This window comes from Phyllopteryx taeniolatus, chromosome 15, assembly GCF_024500385.1.
Source record: "Phyllopteryx taeniolatus isolate TA_2022b chromosome 15, UOR_Ptae_1.2, whole genome shotgun sequence".
Classification (NCBI taxonomy): Eukaryota; Metazoa; Chordata; class Actinopteri; order Syngnathiformes; family Syngnathidae; genus Phyllopteryx; species Phyllopteryx taeniolatus.
In genome coordinates, this window is record NC_084516.1 from 5,176,176 (window position 1) to 5,195,098 (window position 18,923).

Sequence of the window (18,923 nt, forward strand, 5' to 3'; positions counted from 1 at the left end):
AAAGTCAGTCTTTGAAGGACCCTTAGAATTGACCACTATTTGCTTTGAACAAAAAATGGCAGACTTCTCGTGTCTTTTCAGGCACGGATTCTTGAGATATTTTTGTGGTTCTACTCATGATAACCATGCCTACCAAATTTGATCTTGGTACGTGAAACACCCTTTGGGGGGTGAATTTTGAAAGAATTGTGTTTTGGTCATCCATCTTCGCTGCCATGCTGGATCACATGCAGTAACGATATAAAATAATTAAATATAAGTGTAAAGAATAAACAGTTTTGCCACTTTTTTTTTTTTTTGCTTCAATTCAGTGGACATTGTGCTGCTACTCCTTCTGATGTATACACCTTGGCCACCTGGGGGCAGTATAATACAGCGACACACGATGAAGAGTTTCACAACTGACTCAATACATTGCAGTCATATTAGTCGTTTTTCGTAAAGAAAAAAGAATATATGCCTGTGAGTATTTCTATATTGTCTGCCTACATGCGTAGGTCCACCATTGGTGTTTAAATATCCATTGCTTAAAAAGCTTAGATCGTATCTCGAAAAAATTAGTAAGCTGTGTAGCTCGTATCTTAAGGCCCCACTGTTTATACAATCACTGTACTTCTATGAAATGGGGTTGTTTTAGTCAGGAAAATGCTACAATCGTTCCTCAAACTCTATTTAAGTTTGTGTATATAAAGATAATAATAATAATAATAATAATACTTTATTCATGTAGGTTATGAATTAATGTGATGATATGAGGAGTCATTTCTTTGTTGTTTTAGATTAACTAAGTAGTTAGTAAATTAGGTAGCTAGCTACGTAGCTATGTAGCAAGTGCAGCTTGTAGCTGCAGCGGACTTGGAGCAAGTTAACGCAACTAGCATCCCCCCTATCTTAAATTTCGGTCGACAGCAGAGGGCGATGTGGCCCAACATGGCGGCACCCTGAGCTGGATGAAAACTGATGAATAAATGTTTCATTCTCATGCCACACACGCAATATTAATCAGAATACCATGTTTACACTAGCGGTGGCACATACAACATTTCTTGCAAATAAAAGAAAAGCTTTCGTTGCTCTTTAAGATCTCTTCCTCGGGGTAGTAAGACAAAATCTGAATGTTGTTGCCGCCTTCCCCCCATGCTGACTAACTCACTTCCAAGTTGTCACCTTTAACGTCTAAAAGGACCAAAGACGCCATGTTGATATGTCAAAACAAGCGCTCCATTAGGGAGGTGCTGGGAACGGGGAAGAGAACAAGGCTGAGAAATGGTATCTCCAGGGAATTCCCTTTTACTGGCAGACAGTGAGACGTGAACGAGAACATGTTTCATTACAGCCATAATTTGAAGCTGGGGGGCGGGGTGGGGGGAAGAACGGGGAGGGCACTGTAATTGAGCCAAGAACATACACGGCGTCAAACAGTGAAAGCAATGCCATCTAAATTTAAACGAGTGTTAATGAATAAGCATTTGCTAACCATTAACAACTTTAGAGCCTCACGCATGATGTGATAGCGTGCGGAATATTGCTACAAGCCCTGCACGCAACACCAGCAATGATAGCAGTGAATGCTAAAGCTAACTTGCCAAACTAACTCGGAAAGCAACAAAAGGCTGTAACCTCGAAACTAAGTATGTCGGAACCGCCATTAACTAAGTGAGTTAAGTGCCAGATTTACTGTTAAGCACGGGTGGCAAAAGTACTCACACTGTACTGAAGTACAAAAGTACAGACTATGAAATTACATAAGTGAAAGTAAAAATGAATTTTTACTGTCAGTTATATACAATACACATTTTGATGAGTTGGCACAACGGTAAAAAGCATCTCTGCAGAAGAACTACTTGCCCTAGTTTTTCCCTTGCGTCGTGCTCGTACTGAGAAGAAGAAGGAAACAACAAAATCACATTACATGTCGCTCGTGCTAGCTAGTGTTGGCTCGACTATTATCATGAAAACGTGTTCCCAGAGCTTGGCTGACATAGTGAACTAACAAAAAAAAAATGCTATTTAGCTAAAGATGACCAGGTACCTGATAAATAAGCCACAGAGCGCCGGCGTGGGCGAGTTCCATTTTAGTTATTTGGTCAAAATTGATGGGTTTAGTTCCAATTTTGACATAGGGGGCATTCTAATATTGCATTCAGCACTTTGCCGTGATTCATCAGTGCAACACTGGTCCAACTCCCATTTCCACTCTTGCAAAAAAACATCACAGGAAGTGAAGCTCAGAGACTGATAGACCACTCAGAAAGTAAATCGTGCTTTAGCCAGTGAATCTGCATGTTAGTATAAGTGAATGTTATCATACTATATCATCTATCTTTCATTAAATATTTATAATTTAGATGCAGACCACTTTTGCACTAAATAAAACAGCAATTTCTGTAAAAACAAGTATCCGGAAGATGTAATAAATTGCCAGATAAATCAAGATCAAGCTATAACTTCCCAGATTTTTATTGCAGCCATGAAATCACTCTCATGCAAAATGACAAAAAATGGAGTTAGTCCAATCTAGCTCTCATTAGTTCAAATCTACTTAAGCACAGTATCGAAGTATTGGTACATTGGGACTTCCCACCGCAGCTGCTAAGGCACCGATGCAGCCATTTTGCGGGCTCTGCGTGTAACAGAGGCTTGTTTAGCTGCTCTGACATCCTCCCTGATAGGGTCAATGGGCGTTCTTCCTGTTACAATAACATTACGGTCAGGGCTTCCAAGTGCGTCCTCTTCAATCAGCAGATAATCTGCGCTGGGTACATACAGAGCAGATGTCTGGCGTCTCCATGCTTCCCCGCAAAGCCCCCCAAACCCTCGCCTACGCGCCACATATGCGAGGTCTCCCGAGTTCAGTATAATTTACCTCGCCGAGTTCAGCATATTACACCTTTTATTTAATTAGAATTTTGAACTTTTATGTGGAATACATTTTGATTGACTTATTTAAGTACAGGTGTATTGTTTTCCTATATTTTAATCTTAATGTTCTAACTGTGTGTAATGTTACAACAATTTGGCTTACAGAAATGTATGCATTTACAATTGTAAATATAATCATTATAAATTGATAACCCCAGCCCAGGGGGAATAATTATCCATCCATTTTCTTTACCGCTTCTCCTCACTAGGGTCGCGGGCTGCCAGAGCGTGTCCCAGCTATCTTTGGGCGGGAGGCGGGGTACAGCCTGAACCGGTCGCCAGCCAGTCGTAGGGCACATAGAAACAAACAACCAGTCGCACTCACATTCACACCTACGGGCAATTTAGAATCTTCAATCAACCTACCCTGCATGTTTTGGGGATGTGGGAGGAAACCGGAGTACCCGGAGAAAACCCACCCAGCCACGGGGAGAACATGCAAACCCCACGCAGGCAGGATTTGAACCCCGGTCCCCAGAACTGTGAGACAGATGTGCTAACCAGTCGGCCACAATATATATATATTTTAGGAGTCCCCCAACACAACCCCCTTCTAATGGTATGCAAAAGAACCACTGTCTAAATACACTTCACTTATATTTAACTTTTAAGTTGAATACATTTGCATACTTTAGTTTGTTTCTAAACATTGAATTACAAGTACAATTGATGATTAGCGTTTATGTACGATACATTTTCATTGAATCATAATTTCAGTACCTTTTTTTTTCCAGAATTTTCTGATATTTGAGTGCAGTGTTAATGTTCAAACAGTGCATAATGTTAGATAACTTTTTTTTTTGGATTTATATATATATATATATATATATATATATATATAAATAAAACATATTTTTTTAAAGTCATGTATTATGTGGCGGCACGGTGAATGACTGGTTAGCACATCTGCCTCACAGTTCTGAGGACCGGGGTTCAAATCCCGGCCCCACTTGTGTGAAGTTTGCATGTTCTCTCCATGCCTGTGATATATTTTTACAAAAAAAAGTTTTGGAGCAATTTTTAGCAGGATATTTTTGAGGAAAAAAATAAATGTCATTTCTGAGGAAAAAGTATGTTATATATTTCTGCATTGGAAAAAGTAAAACATTTTCGTGGACCCCCCCCAAAAGAAAGCCTTCTTCTTACAAGAATTAAGATGTGTACGAGAAGGCCACAAAAATCACTTTTTTTTTTATATCAAAAAAGTAATCCATTCATCCATTTTCCCTACTGCTTATCTTTCTTAGTTTTACAAGGGAAGGAAGGTAGGGTAGATTAACCCTTACTAGAGTTAATTTTACAAAAATAAAGTTGTATATTTACAAGGAAAAAAAATATCTCACAAGAATAGTCAAATATTTTTTAAATAAAAAGTTGTGTGTGTATATATATATATATATTAAACATTGTAATCGTCTCCTCCACCACATATGCGAGGTCTCCCGAGTTCAGCGTAAGTCTTTCTTTCTTCTGTCATGCATAAGGAGGAAAAGCCCCAGAAAGTTTAAGGTGAACAGGCGACTAATCTTCATCCGTCTCCAGTGACATCCGTTGAGGGGATAAGCGGCACAATGAGGCCTGGAGAAGGCTCATCGGGGGCGATAAAGACCGTGCGCTTTGCCGTCCATCTGCTGTCCCCTACGGTGTTCCGATAAGGACGCTTTGGCAGTCATTTGGATTTTTTTCCCCCTTCTATCTCTTCCCCTCGCGGATTATGAGATGGCACTTTGTGGGACGATAACAAGGTCAGGAGGCGAGCAGTAAGGGGGCGCTTTTAATAGCGGTGGTATTAAGCATTAAATGTTAACTATAATTTGATGACAAAAAAATATGCCCGGCGGCTATTAATGTGCCGTCAAACTGGCAGTCAGAAAGCTGCTGACATTCTAATTGCTTTTTGCTGAGATAACCAAAATAGCACTCGAGGGAGGACCGCCGCCAAAGTTGGCACCTTCCGCAATCCGCAGCGTGTACCCTGGCAAGAACGAGGCAGTGGATGGCAACGAACGGCCTTGATTGTGAAGCCGCACACAATGGCCCTTCTAACAGCCGTTCTGGTGCAAACAGAAAATCTTGTCATTAAACGTACAATACAAGTCAACACAAACAACAAGCATTTTCAACAGCACACATTTCAACGTGTGGTACACGGCGGATGATGTCAAATGAAGCAACTGTACCATTTTTTTGTTCAGCGGTCGACTTTCTGGAAATTGGTGTCCAAGGCAAATGGCAAAAATAGCAAATGAATTCCTCGAACACAATGATTCTCAAAGTGTGGTTCACAGGCTCCCTCTTGTGGTATGTGAAGAATCACTGGCCAAGTACAGTTCAGTTGTATTTAACTTTTTAGTATAATAGATTTGCATTTAAGAATTGTTCTTAAAACTGGTGTTTAGGTAATAAAAGTTTTACGTGCTACGTGTTACGAAGCTTGTACCTTGACGTACGAGTGACCCGACTTGGAGGTTTTTGGAGTTTCAAGCACGCCGCTCGGCCGATGTTTTGCTTTGGCTTGCGTTCAAAAATGTGAGAGACGAGCGCTTGATGGCGCCAGTGAACGCAACTCACTTCACAGCAAGGAGCAGTTTGGCACATGTCGAACAATTCTTCAAAAAAGAGGTTTCAAGCTGTTTCATGCCATTCCCACTTAAACTAAAAACTAAAACAAAGAGAATTACATGTTGCGTATTAAAACAACCACAGCACTTTGAACGTCTGCCAACGTAATGCTAACGAACAATGCAAAATGCCACAGAAGGGCTAACAAATAGCATCTATGTGACTGTGTTGTAATACTTTAAACAACGGATATTTGAACACAAACGGTGGAGCCACACATGTGGACAGACAATATTCAGAGGTATATAATTCTTTATCGGGAAAAACCTCTAATATTACTCCAGCTTCCTGAGGAGTTGTGATCATCTTCTCCATCTCCATGTATCTGTAGGTCTGTATTATACTGTCCTCAGGTGGCCAAGCCACACATGCCAGGAGCCGCATGATTGCAATGAAATGATGCACAAACTGTTTCATTTAATTTTGTGTATTACTATCTGTTTTATCCCTAACCCTATGTACATTACAAACTTTTTGGGGGGCGAGGCTGGAACCATTCATTTCAGTGGGGGGCCTGGAATGTATCCACCATGATAAACAGAGGTTCACAGTATCCCGCTTTGGTAACTAGCAAAGCAACAGCTCCAGCGGTACGATAACTGAGAAAATGTAGTAGCGCTGTAGCATTTCATGCATCGTCATCCGTCAAAGTCGGGGGAGGTCAAAAGAGCTCTGGTAAATTATGCAGGAAGCAGTGCACCTGTCTGACCACGCAGGGTCACCTGTGGCCCCCAGTGACCCTGCAGAGGTCACCGCGAATATGGCGGCTAAATTGTTAATCTGTGATGTGCGCCACGCTCACTCCGGAAATTCGATTAATGATTACATGAGATGAGATGAGTCTTTTCACTGTCTGGCCGGATTAGCATATGAGTGCTATGTTCATGTTCTCCTGCAAAAGAAAAAAAGGCAGACACCAAAATAGCTTAATTGTAGTGGATGTAAACAATTAAAACGGTTAATGAATACAAGCTTTTTATTTTGTAGTGAATTGCACATTCGTGACTATCTTTTATCCATTTTTATCAAGTATAAAAATAAGTTAACCGCTGTTAATAGTAACAAGGATAAAACACGTCCACATCCATTTTCTATAGCACAAGTCCTCATTAGGGTTGCAGGTAAACTGGTCTCTATCCCAGCTGACTTTTGGCGAGAGAAGCGGGATACACCGTGAACTGGTCGGCAGCTAGTCGCCATTGGTTCACACCAATGGGCCTCGAGAAACTATATTAATAGTTAAAGCCATAAATATACCACAAACTATCTTCCCCAAATATCATTTCAAACTCATATTGTAATATTATAATACAAGGCGGGAAAAAAAAAAAAAAAAAATCTAATTTAGGTGGAAGTAAACGATTAACAATGAGGGATGGTGGCACAATTGATGAATAACAAGCTTCTTATTGCGTAATGAATTGCTTCTTATGTATGGAAGTGCTGCAGGGTGCAGTCTTAATAATGGGAGGCAGCAGACAAGTAGTTTGACACACACTGACTGAAATAGACGGCAGTGCAGCTGCTGGATTCAACCACCTCACACTCACACACACACACACACACACACACACACACTCCTCATACATTTTTAATAGAATCTATTACTTCTGGATTAGCCGATAAAAGCCGGCCTGCTTAAATTCTATAATAGTTTGCATAATTGCTATCAGCGCGCCCTAGAAGAGCAGCGGATTTCTTTCTTTTCCTTTTCTGTAGAAGATATTTTTAAGGGACATTAAGGTTCACAGTGTGGAGAATCAAACAACCTGTTCTCAAGGCCCCCCAAGGTTGATAATTTCCCATCCAATGTATGTAAATAGCACGCCTTGGCCAACACGAGGACAGATGTCCGGAGCATTCGGTGCCATGTAAATCACGCTGAGCCCGAGCTCAAAAACACTTCCATTTTTTTTTTTTTTTTTTTTCTCTCCCCCAAGCTGCCGCAAAAGCCAAAGTGAAAACACAATAAGAGGACGTGTTTTTACATGATGTGCCGCAATGGATCCTTTTTGGGAACTTGTCCACATTGTGGCTCTGCTGCCAATATATGCAAATGAATCATTGCAGAATGCAGTGAAATGGGACACTAAAGAAATCCAGCAGTGTAGTATTCACACCAAAACTTTTTGGTGCTCTTTCTGAAACGTCCTCTCTAATTTGAAAAGCAGCGCAGTTGATCGTTAAAGTGATACAGTACATCTCGACAAAGAGAAAAGCTTTGTATGTCGGGGAGGAGCTAAGTTTAGCCTAGGTTGTTAGTGGAAGTGCGCCTTTGCCGCATGTACATTTACACATACACTTTGAAGCGCTAGATGCTATCTAGTAGAATTTTAGAATGCCACTAGAAGTACTAGTAGAGAGCAGATTTAAATTACTGCACTGTATTTCCTCACTAGTAGCATGTACAGCAGTGCCTTGAGATTTCAGTTGAACGGCTCTCCCAGTTGAAACATGTCAAACCAAACATACAACTTTACATGTTGTGTACTTCAAACACAACCCAAAAGTCACAACAACAACAACAACAACATAGCTCAGCTCTTATTCCGCTAGCTTAATGTTAATGCTAACAAATACTGGGAAATGCATATAACCTTTTAAGCAACTCACAAATGGTGCAGCAACGCATTTAGACATTCAATATAACAGTCCTCACAGTCATATATTCTTTATTCTCTGAGAGGAGCTCATACGTCAATACTGTATAGATGTCCATGTACAGTATATCCATCTTTCTGTCTTATACTGCCCCCAGGAGGCTAAGGTGGGCAGCAGCAGAATGTCCATTCACTTGATGCAACGTGTGACAAAAAGTGTTTAACTCCTAATCATTCCATTTAATTATGTCATTACTGTATATTTTTATGAAGTGCAATATGATAGATACAGGCTCCAGCACCCCGCAACCCTGAACAGGATAAGCGGTATTGAGAATGGATGAATGGGACACTATTATAGATATTATTATTTACATTTGATTAATTTTCTCTTTTGTTGCAGGCATCAAATTCAAAATGACTATTTGGGAAAAAAAGCAATAATAAAAATTAACTGAACATTAAATATCTTTGTAATGTATTCAATTGAATATAGGTTAAAGCATTTGCAAGTCATTGTATTCTGTTTTTATTTACTTTTTACACAATTGATGGATTGAATTGGGTTTGTGCATACAATAATCTGAATTGTACATGGAAATAGACGGAATGTTTTTTTTATTGGATTGGGCACTTAGACCTGCAGTGAAAAAGCCCTTTGTCTGAGCTTCCTATTTTTTTTACTTCTACCAGTAAATAAAAGTTCTAGTTGAACAACGCACTGTTCACTTTTCTTTCGACCAGATATCGAGGGGATTTGTCTGGCATTTTATTAATAGTTGAACAACAGTTACACTCTTGGAACATAACATTCTATTTTTTCTGGGAGGGGGGGGGTTGGAAATGTGATGAATAGATGCCGTGTGCAAATGTAATTATCACCCCCCCCCCCCCCCCCCAAAATGGAGCGATTAAGTGTTATTTTTTCCCCCCAAAATCCAAGGTAAAAGCGCGCACAGCAAGGGGTCTTATCTTATCCTCATCCCGGTGTGCTCGCTGTCGAAGGACGATGGCTACGCTGTCCAACCTTTGCAAAAAGCCTTGACTTCAAAACACTAACAGATGGTGAAAATGTTTAACAGACAGATAAGATCTCCACATTTGATTGTACGCTTCAAACCGCAGAGGGAGAAGGTAAAAAATAATAATAATGAGTTCAAAACAAAAAGGTAAATCCATTAATTCCACTTTATTGCTCAGGACGATTTTTTGTTGTTGTGGCTTCTGTAGTTCACTGCCGAGCTGCACTGCTTACACTAACAACATAGCTGTGAACAGAGGGAAAGGTGGTTTACAAACGCAATGTCAGTTTTGCCAACTTTGCGTCTTTTCCGACCGTAGTTTCGGCACATTTAGCTGACACGCCCACAGCGTTTGAAAATGGCGACGGCAGCTTGATTTTTCGCGATTTTGTAGCCTCGTTTTATGTATATTGTGAATTGAGTTGACTTGAGTTCACTGCCACCATACAGCGCTTGTATCTCGAGTTTGCGCTCGCAGTTAAAATGCAAATAATTGACCGGATAGCAGTTCATATCTCAAAAAAGGCGCAAGTCGGGTGGGTCACTTATATCTCAAGGCATCACTGTATGCATTTCTTTTATTTCTATGGAAGTTGATGCAAGCTAATGCTGGGGGAGAAAAAAAAAAAAATAAAATCAAAGCTTGTGTGGTATCAGGAGAGATAAAGCAAATCTCAAGAAGCAAAATCTGTTTTGAATAATGTCATTGTCATGTGTTATTTCTAAAAAGCGAATGTGTGAAAAAAATTATCGATCAAAATTGTATTCTGGTGGGAAAAAAACAAATTAATTTAAGGCCATATCACCCAGCGCTGACAACAAATAATAACAAATGTGCCTTCGTCTGTCCTCGGGCTGCTTCCAGTTTACTGCTTCTCTGTGAAAGGTCAACGATTCCTTCAAATCATTAAAATCCGAGCAGCCCGTGTATGTAATGCTCCCTGTGGGCGATAACCTTATGATAACCTCGTGGAACGTTCCGGAGGGGGGTGCGGGGGAATTGGGTCACTGACCCACCCCCGCAAATCGGGCACGCGGGGGGCGGGGGATCTTGAGCGACTGGCGAATAGTGATGCCTTCACTTGTAATTTGACAGCATGGATTATTAATTTGAAGTAATGGCGGGGGCAGCGGCATGCAAGACAAAACAAAGATTAGCCCGACTCTAAATAAGCCTGGCAGTCTCGCTCCCCCCACTCCCCGGGTGACCCGCGGGGGCCTCCCCTGCTCCTTAACCTCCCACCCTTAACCCCTGTTTCCCTGCCCCTGGAAAGAAAAGACTAATTAGGCACATTTCAAAAGATGGCAGCCGGCATCTAATTGCACATGGCAGCTAAAAGGTGATCACACAGGGGCGTACATTGCTAAGGAACATAACCACGGGCATTCGCCACCATTATCCAATGGAAATATGAAGCGGTCTGTTCAACGGGAGGCCGCTTCAGTCACAGTACAGTATTCACAATACTTATTTACAGTGGACCCGGCATACTCGCAGTTTGGCAACTGCGGATTCACGTATTTGCATTTTTTTTTTCCTTTTTCAATTTGTTTTGTATTCAGAGTTTTCATTCCTAAAAACTGGTACCTTAAGAGATTTGTTCCGTGACCATGCTTGTATCTTAAGTTATCTTTCCCCATTGAGATGAATGGAAATCCAATTAATCCGTTCCAGCCTCCCAAAAAAAAAAAATAATTCATATTTTCAAATGTTCTGCGCTCAACAGCATTGTACTGTATAAAAACACATTAATAACATTTGCTCTTTACATGAACAGCAAACACAGGGCAAACACAAAAAGGCAATTCCAAGAGAGTCTTTGCACAGCCTAAGTAGACAAATGTTAACCCAATAGAAACCCTGAAGTGCTACTGTAGAAATGACAATCTGAAAGCTTTTATGGCAACTTCAACATAGTTGTTATTCACATCCTGCACAATTGTCCCTTTAGGTGGCAAAACAGCCCTGTAATCCCACTAAATTGCAGTTTTCCTCTTTGCCGTGCGACACCCCACCATTGCCGGCCATAAACAGGATAGGATTTCACACCTGGCCAGTAATCATCTTTTAAAAAAACAAAAACAAAAAAAAAGTCCCCTCTTTCGGTGTGCGCCTCCAGGCCAACCTTCCACCCTGTTGCAGCAGGCGAGGTGCGAGCAAGCCACCTCCGGCCTGCACACAATGGACGCGGAAAGGCGCTTTGAAGGAAGGGGGGCGGGGGCCTGGTGCTGAATGGGGCCGTGATAAAAACACTTCAAAGTGCTTCCCGGATCCACAGAGATGCTGCTGACACATGAGGCGCCTTTCAATGGGGGCACAAAGGCAGCATCCATCGCACACACATGCACGGCATGGACTAGTGGTGCTGACAGGCAAATCCAGCCAGGGGTGGGCAAACTTTAAAGCTACAGGTCCACATTTGGATTACTAAACAGATGGTCCAGGTCATAATAGATGAGGTTTCAAAAAAGACAAAAACCAAGTTAAAATCTGCATTTAATGAGTTTAACAAAAACGTAATGATTCATTAACTCTTTTTTTTTTTTTATCATGATTGTAATTTGAATTCACAAACTATTTGATAAAATAAATAAAACCAGTTTAAATGTGCAGTAAACCTCGAGTTACCAATGCAATTAATCCGTTCCAGCTGCAGAACGACGCCTATTTACCTTATTTTGATCGTGTGGCTAAAAATAAATACTGCACAATATAATCATAGGTGAAAACACAATTTTTGATGATGGAATAACAAATTGTGCAGCGTCTTCGCCTTTTCGGGTACAGTAATGTTTACTTTCACTGTGGTTTACTGCTAGCCCTAAATGGTCACCACTTCTCAAAATGCAGCGCGGCTTTTATATTGCATTGTGGGATGTGGCGGCCATTTTAAGCACAAAACAAAACAAAGATATTTGAAACACAGAGCCAATGATATTCATGCGGGGCCAGAAAAAGCACAAAGTTCCATGGCCATGCCAAGACTGTTCATAAAGCGAAAATAGTGTGCAACCTGAGTTAATTTCTCTTTTAAACTTTTTTTTCAAAAACCAAATCGTTCGTAAACAGAGGTTCCACTATATATGTATTTTTATTTTATTTTACAAACATTATGTACTTTATTACATATAACAAATATATTTACTTAGTAAAATATTAAATGCTAAAGTTAAGTACTTGTTTTATTATTGCAATGTATTAACCAATGAATGCAAATGAAAAACAAAAACATGAAATGTACAGTATATGTAAAATGGTTTATTTTACAACAATTTGTATTTGATCATATATAATAAATCAATTAACTACATATTTAATCAAATAAATAAAAAAATGTGAAATGCATAGGTACAATATTTTATTTTACTAATATGCTTTATTTAATTATTTGGAACAAAGCAATTGACCATTTTAGTAAAATAAATCCACACAAATATTTTTCCTATTTTCAAAAAATGAATTATACCATTTTTTTAAAAATGAGATTAATAAAAATGAATCAACTAATTTAATAAAAACAAATGTATATGTCAAATTATTTAGTTAGCAAATATTTATTTTATTTACAATAAATCAATTATAAAATTTAAATACAAATGTCTTTGTAATGTAAAGATTTTAAAAATCATTACATTATTACACTAAATCAATTATCCAATTATTTAATGAGATAAATAAATAAATCTTAACTAAGCAATTATTCAATAAAACAAAAACTAATATGTATAAAATACTTCATTTTACCAACATTTCACCATTTCCAATAAGTCACTCAACCAATTATTTAATGATGTAAATGATTTTAAAGGAATAAATACAACTTAATTAACCATTTTGAGGCTAAATGAATCCACCAAATATTACCGGACTCTTGATCATGTAAACACTTGCTGGGCCCGATTTCAAGAATAGAGTGGACCATGTATGGACTCCTGCGCCATACTTTGCTCACCTAACACCCATTTAGAGACTGTAGATGCAAATCGACGCTTGCCATATTACAATGAAATATGCCGAGTTTCTAATTTACGATGATTAAATCAGATGGCTGTCATAAATAAGCATTAGACATAGCCAGGCTTTTATCTAGTGTATCGTAGTATGGACATGTGTAGTGTCCATAAAAGGGTTTTCTTACAGTTTTCTCTTCTCATGCGGCTTGTTTATCTTCTCCGCGACTGGCTGAGGAGAAGTCCCAGCGTATTCCTTCCCGTAGATGCCATTTAACTCCTCGACATATTATTCCTTTTTCTTCCCCCCCCCCCTGGCCCCTGTTTTTTGTCTTTTTTTCCAGCTGCGAAGCTCCGACGAGGAAGCGGCGGTGTTGTGGTGGCTCCCCCCCCCACCCCCCACCACCACGCTCGGTGAGACGTCGCTTAGGGGAAATGATGAGTGCAGTCCGGTGCTCTGGTGAAACCGGCTCTATCCCCCGGAGCCAATCAATCAACGCTGCCTCCGCGGATATTCCCACGGTTCGGCCAATCAGTGGACAGAGGGGGCGGGTTTATGCGGTGACGTCAATCCTGTCAAACGTAGCGCGTTGCTGCTTCGCGGAAACGCTTAAAGGGCCAGGACGCTGAAATCAAATTAAAACAAGTGTTCAGTTTGTGTTTTAAGGCTTTGTTACTTCTGTTCAAGTGACAATGTTTTAGCTTGACTCTATCAGAGGTGTCAAACTTTTTTATTGATTGATATATTTATTTACGTTATGACTTTGAAAACAAAAATGTTTAATCGCCTCATTGTATTACATATATACACAACAAACGTTAGTTAACCTAGTTTTGAAATCAGAAGTCTAGAATCATAATTGTTCAACTATTGTTTAAGTTAATGTAAAAAGGGGTTTGGAAACGAACAAAACAAAAAAAAAAAAACGCTTGCAATATCTCAAAATTATTATTTGTTACATATGGCAGTTTGAAATTTTGGTACAAATTTTAGCAAGAATCACGGAAGTGGACACACATGATTCACCTCCACGGGCCGTGTAAAATGATGTGGCGGGCCGGATCAGGCCCCTGGGCCTTGAGTTTGACACCTGTGCTCTAAATTGTCCATAGGTGTGAATGTGAATGGGAGCACTAGTTGATTTATATGTGTCCTGCGACTGACTGGCGACCACTTCTGGGTGTAACCCTCTTTTCTCTCCAAAAGACTCTATAAGCGCTACAGAAAATTGCTGTATGGATGGAAATTACTAGCGAGATTTTAGACTGTTGAGGTGTCAAAAAAAAAGAAGCTAAACAAAAAGCATAAAGTTCTCTCTTTCACTATATCTTTTAATCTATTTTCTTCAAACACAAGGAATAAAATATGTTATCGACTACCTTGAATTTTTGTCGTGGCCCCGAGGTTGCCAGGCAACCGGACCGAGGACCTTCCTTCCAGGTCAGTCACCACGCCCGGCCTTGAAATTACCCCATACATAACATTCTTGTTTGCCTTCTTGTTGAGGGATAAATGAGAAAATCAATAGCACTCTTGTACCCGCTCCTTTAAGGACACGACCAGCAGGGCCGGCAGCCAACGCTTGTTGTTATGATACAAGTTTATTTCCTGGACGTGTTTGCTACCACGTAAACGTGAACACAGTGGCATCATTAATATGTAGACTCCCAGTTGACGTTTACTGTCAAACGAAGACAAAAAGAATGAAACATTTTGTATTTAGAACAACTACACTTTAGGAAAGTCCACTTGGTTTAATACTAACAAACAATGCAAAACGGTTAGCATCAAGTCGTGGTTTTAGAAAGAGCGGATATTTGAACGCAAACGGTGGAGCAACACAAATAGCCAGACAATATAACAACGGTCAAAGGCATATATTCTTTATCCACAATGAAAAATGACAAATTTTACTGAGTCACAGTAGAAGTGCTATTCTCCGTTGGAGTTTGCATGACTGTACAGTATCATACTGCCTCCTGGTGGCAAAAGCAGGCACACCAGCAGGAGCAGCACCATGAATTGGATTGCAGCATTAAATTATGATACACAGTTTAATTCCTTACATTCTATTTAATTATGTGATTACTCTGTTTTTATAAAGTAGTAATATTACAGAGTGCAATTTTTCCCTATTGAAATGTTTTTTTTTGGGGGGGGGGGTTTGCGGGGGTTGGTTGGATTAATGGCATTTCCGTTCATTTCAATGAGGAAAAATGGTGGAGATAGTGTTTTCAATTTCTCGTATCTCAGTCCAAATTGTAACCCTGAACTTCTAAACTGCGAGGCAGATGAGCTCACGCCACTTGTGCGCCATGCCGCGAGTAATATATCCAACAAGACCGACACTCTGACCCACTGCCATGTGAGACACGATTAAATTGTATCTTGCCAGCTTCCCCCAAGTGTCACTGGAGTATGAATAGACCTGCAGATGGCAAAGCGGGTTACCATGCCAACTCGTGTTCCCTACGTTGAATGCGCAAGATTGGGAATTGTTCTCCCACTTAATTACATGTTGTTGTTGTACACTTTTTCCGCTCGGGCACACATGATTTTGTGTTACCGACTGATGCCTCCGCCGTGAGCTATCTCCATAAGTGAGAAAGGAAATCATGGCCTCCCAAAGGTGGGACCATTTGATGCTCAGGCAAAAAAAAAGGTATATATGACTTCAAATTAATCTGCAAAATCAGAGAAATTTATGAGAACTCATCTAAAGTAGGTTGTCTATGGCTTCGATACCACAGAAGGGTGTTAACAGAAAAAAAAAAAAAAGTATGATGATTACCATGGAAATGCCATTTAGAGCCAGAACAAAATTCATCCCCAATTTCACCAATCAACCCGAAATTGGGTGGACATGTTTAGCATAACAAGAAACAAAAAAAAAAAAGTCTCAAACTCTAAATTGAACAGGTAAGTTAGCCATTTTGAGCAAATTTCAGGGTTCGAATTTGCCAAAATGAGCCCCCATGGAAAGCGGTCATTCTCGACAGCACTAAATTGTCAAGCTTTTTATCCTCCACCAACACATTTGTGAGTGACATTGTAGGTGCACATGATGTCAAAGTTGATTATTTTGAATAGTTGCTGTGATTTTATTTTTATGTTATTCCTTTAAAGTTGCTTATGCCTTTCGAAACGAATAATGAAGACTGTCAAGGATAGATTCCACCTTGCAGTAAATAAACAGTTGGTTTCAGTATGAACCTGATACATTTCAACAAGGACAAATGGAGCCATGGGCAAAAGCATAGATGACTGGTTCAGCTATTTATTTTCTGTTATCATGTCCTCATTTTTCTTTTTTAAAAGAGAGTCCTGGCCGTGACAGCAATAAAGAGCTCCATCTGTCCATGACAGACCCGAGCAAATGAACCCATTAAACAACAGTATGGAGAAATCTCCTGTTTTTTGTTCTAATGGCAGCTGTCATTGGCACTGTTGTGCTGAAAAGGAGTGATTGCAATGGTAATTTGATACAGTATATATGAAACAGACAATTTGGAGAGTTGATATATGAAACAGATAAGGCATACAAATCACATTTTAACTGTTGCAACTTGGTTGCCATGCAGGGGGATCCTCTGGAGATATGCTGTAGTGTCCCCTACTGGAAAATAAACGCTTGCGGCACACATTTCTTGCAAGTGGATTGAAATCCTGGTGAATTTTGCAGGATCCCCACAAATTTACACTCAATTTAAATGTGTTCAAATCGTCGTAATAAATTAACTGGATGGAAAAGAAATCCTCCCCTGTATTAGAAGTGGACATAATTTAGATTATAAGTAGCAAAGCAATTCTTCTACAGTCCAAACTTTTTTTTTCTTCCGTTTTTTATTTTATTTTTGGTGATAGTCTTCTTGGGTAGAGGTAAAAATGTGTATTTTAAATTGCTTGAATTGATACTTTTAACCACTGCAATATACCTTTTAATTAAATGGTATGCAAAAAATGATTTTAAATTAAAATACAATGTGTATCTGTGTTTCTATCTACATCAACAAATCTATTTGTCTATCTATCTACATCTAAAAATGACCCAAGATTAACAAATAAATAATAATTTTAAAAAAGACAAATTATGTGCAAGTAACTATAAATAGTCTGTTTTGACCGTTTATTTCCCGAAGGGGGTTCGTGGACACATAAATTAAATGCGTTCATTAAAAAGAAATTAGCTACAATGTTGCATTTATGAATATACAACTTTTGTCTCAGGCTCGGTGTGAATGAATTGCGGTGACGTCACATCGTCTCGCGTTCCTACGGCAACGGCTGAAGGCTTCCCCCGAGAGGATCATGGGAAATGTGTTTTGCCCCTGAAACGGAGGGAGTTTCGAATTATTATTTTTTAAAGTTACCTGCGATTACTCATGATCATACATCGGTGAGTCGACCAATCCAGTAACGCGACGTTCACGCGAAAACGCGTAAGTACGCCAAATATGTTCGAAATATCCGCGCTTCCTTTTCGCCGTACAATTAGCTAGGTGGCTAATGCTATCTGCGCGGCGGCGTCAGAGGCGATAAAAGAAATGAGACGAGCGTTTTTGTTTTTTTTTAAGTTATAAATTGTGTGAAAACGAGTGTCACAAGATGTCCACAACGTGGCCGAAGTCTCCCGAATGGCTCAGCGAGGATGTCAGTAACCATGAAGAAGAAGAGGGCGTTTCATCCCGACCTGGGTATGTACAAGGTTGCTAGCTTTTGCTAGCACAAAAAAGTAACAACATTTGTATTTGCTCGATTGTTATTATTATTATTTTTTTTGTGTGGTAACAATACTGCTTGGAAATAAAGCTCACCGTTGGAAAGCCCGTTAAGAAGCATGCATTTGTGGGATGAGCAGTAGATATGAGAAAGCGCATTGCGGCCATGAAAAAAATAAAAAAATGCCAAAACTTCTTTGCCAGTGCAAGAAGTTGAATTGTTTTTTTTTTTTATGGCAACAGTAAAGTAAGCAGTGTGGCATCGGCAGAGAAGATTAGGCAAATCTTTCATAGGCGAAACCCACATGTAGTCACTTCTGCTACTCATCCCACAAATGCATGTTCCTTACAAATGTGGAACCATGTAAAAAGCTAATAAAAAGGCCATTGCAACAGAAAAAGATTTATTGCACAGAAGCATTGTTATAGGAAATTAATAATATAGCAAATTTGTGCTGTTTATTTTAACTCAACCCTAACCCGTTATGTTCATTTCTCAACAATAATGTTCTAATTGTGTAATTCTCGAAAAGTGCCAGAAAACTGAAAGTTACTTAATTAGTGGCTAATTTACTCTAATTATTACGTAATTAAGTAGTTTAATTAGTTAGCTTGCCAACTAGCTAGCTCTTTAGTTAGTTAGCTAAGTACAGTTGCCATATGCTGTAGAAATCTAGATGTGATCAATTGCCCAGTATGAGTAAATCACCTGTAATGGAAAGTCAAAGATAACGAATGCTAAATAATCTGAGCAACAAAGCAAGGTGCTACGCTTATCATTTGTGCCCGATTATGCTCATTTCTCAGGAAGAACAGCAAATTATGATCCTGGGTCAGTTTGACCCCAGGGCATTGTGTAGTTCAAAAGTGTCGGAAACTGAAAATAATTCCAGTAAATCTTGTTTATATCTCATGATTCATTCCATGAGTAACCCCTTTCAATCACTCTATAGTGCATGACTATCCTGGTAATTTTTTTGGGAGCGGCAGTGAAGTTAATAACACAACTTTTTTTTTGTACTTGGGTCAGTTTGACCCACAGTATAACCTGAGCATTAATACACATTATATTTACAGCACTGATACT

The 18,923-nt window shown here is 39.5% G+C and overlaps 2 protein-coding genes across 3 annotated transcripts in view; one reads left to right on the forward strand and one right to left on the reverse strand.

The window, feature by feature from the left end:
* The window catches only part of LOC133490001 (protein FAM222A), a 28,732-nt gene extending 15,242 nt beyond the window's left edge, over positions 1 to 13,490 (reverse strand). Inside the window, exon 1 of one of the 2 annotated variants that reach the window (XM_061799440.1) lies at positions 13,306 to 13,490. The gene's annotated coding sequence lies outside the window, so the exon portion shown is untranslated. The remainder of the gene's footprint in view (positions 1 to 13,305) is intronic. The other variant, XM_061799439.1, reaches the window with a different exon arrangement.
* A 3,925-nt stretch (positions 13,491 to 17,415) lies between these two features.
* cplane1 (ciliogenesis and planar polarity effector 1) overlaps positions 17,416 to 18,923 on the forward strand; it is a 30,035-nt gene continuing 28,527 nt past the window's right edge. Inside the window, 2 exon segments of the mRNA XM_061747139.1 lie at positions 17,416 to 17,557; positions 17,693 to 17,812. The gene's annotated coding sequence lies outside the window, so the exon portion shown is untranslated.